The sequence below is a fragment of the Opisthorchis viverrini genome, assembly GCF_000715545.1.
Source record: "Opisthorchis viverrini unplaced genomic scaffold opera_v5_211, whole genome shotgun sequence".
NCBI lineage: Eukaryota > Metazoa > Platyhelminthes > Trematoda > Opisthorchiida > Opisthorchiidae > Opisthorchis > Opisthorchis viverrini.
The window spans coordinates 725,256-727,519 of record NW_008751861.1 but is presented as its reverse complement, the minus strand read 5'-3'; positions in this window follow the sequence as shown (position 1 = coordinate 727,519).

Genomic DNA, 2,264 nt, shown 5'->3' with positions numbered 1-2,264 from the left:
AATTCAGCAGGATATGCACCAAAGGCACAACGATTACTCTCCAACTTGACACAAGTTCTGATCTAACTCTGATTTCAAAACAAACCTGGGACATAATTTGAAGGCTACCAGTGGAACACACAGCGCCCTCCCGCGGCCGTGTGAAGGTCTACTGGAATCCCTCGCCTGAATTCACCACCTGGTGTCCAACAGGGCTGTCCTGTTCACATTTCCCCTTCAAGTTCATCATTGACACGATCATGGAAGACTCCCTACCAGCCTCTAATGCCTGTGGGGTCGAAGTGTTCCCGGGGCGTCCGCTCACAGATATCAAGTACGCGCACGACATGGCTCTTTTGGGATCTGACCCCCGTGGTAATGCGAACAACAGCTCCTGGCATCCGGCACTGGCAGCCACCTCACTTCAGTCCATTTTGGTGAATCTTGCCAGAAGCCATCAATGTTTTACCCATGGACCAAGCCCTTCAGTTTACAAACCCAGGTTCATGCGGATCGCTCCAGTGACATCCAGAAAGTCAAGAAAGAGGGGCCGGAGAAAGGGATGCCACAACAATCAAACAGAGGCCAGATAACGATTCGAGGATATGGAGAATGCTTTCCACGGCGGACGCAGGGTCAAATACGACGTCAAACATCAGGCAAAAACCAGAATAAAAGCACGGCCACGTCAAATGAACCAACTTTATACAACAGACTGCGCCAAGGTAGGTGAACCACGTCGCATGAAACACAGGACAGCCATGACATACCTCCGAAGGAAATATCACTATTACCACAACGTTTCGATTCTTCATTCTTGTGACCTATGAGGAGTTCATGAAAGGCTTCGTAGGATTTTAATAATAAATAGAACCTTAATCCGGTTTATATGCACTGCAACAGCGTTTTTTTGTTCCAGTCGCTCTCCGTCTTTGCGTAAGGTGTAACGCTTTTTTTGAATATAATCCCCGGCGGCTTACACGTTCTCTACATGCATGTGACGGGAATGTTGTTGACACAAATCAGTGATACCTAGAGGGTCATTCAGCGACTACGTATAACTATACAGTCGCAGGTCCCAATTTTATGTGACGAACTAACGATAAATTGTTTCCGAGTCTGTGGAAATAGCAGCAGCCCCTCCGAAGTGGAGGGTATCAGATTTCAGATCGGCATGATCACAGCCCCAAGGACAAACCGATATGCGACAGCACCTTCATAAGTCACCACAGTTTAGTTGAAAGCAGCGGTCGGCTGAACAGGACAGCCAATCCCAACGACCCAACAGCACGTCCATTGGACGGATACGTCGCGTGCAGGCTACGGAGGCATGCCCTGATTGGTCAGAATGCCAGCCAATCTGTATCGAGAATATTTAGCTAGACACCTCTCGGCCTCTCACGGGAGTCCCTGTGGAATAATCTGTGGTTACCCTATAAATACAGTTGTATTTATCTTCTCTGGTCTCCGCAAGGGGCTATCTGAAACCACCGTACTTTCCGATATGCCATAGTGGGTGGAGCAGGAAGCCAAGAACCGAGTTATTATTATTTGAGTTAGTAATGCTGAGATATTACGGATTCATGGATATACGGATTGATACACAAGATCGAGTCATTCGCCCAACTTTCCCGGGTCAGTTTTGTTCTTGTCGTTCAGCGGCTGTCGTTCTTATAAAAGGCACAAGTGAAAAAATGGTGTAGCACTGGTACTTATGTTCTCGGCGCGGGGCAGTATGCTTGCCAGCACGAGGATTCGCATGAACAAGAGTCTAAAAGTGCTTTGAACTGAGTTCTAGAAGGAGCGTGGACAATCGTCGGAGGAAGGTCATTCCACGCAGCTACTACACGAAATGAGAAAAAATTTTGTCTGATAAATGTGTGCGTTCCGAGCTTGAAAATATTTTCACTATGTCCCCGCCGTGCGTTTGCTGGGTCAACGGTGAAAAACCTGTTTGCCAAGCTTTGTTCAAACAAGGCATAAGTAAAAATGAGATCCCCTTGGAGGCGACCGTACTTTAGGGGAAGGAGATCAAGCATCGCGAGATGCGTTTCGTAGTCCACGGATTTGCGGCCGGCAACCATTCTCGTAGCGGCTCGCTGGACGCACTCAATGAGAATGACGTCTTCCGTGCGTCCAGAGTAGACAGCTTGGTTGGCGTATTCCAGGACTAGTCTACCGTAGGCCTTATAGTGTATTTGGAAGTCCATGCGAGTAATACGGGAGAAGGTGCGACGGATCATCCGTAGAATGGCGAATGCCCTTTGGGCAGATTTCTCATGGTG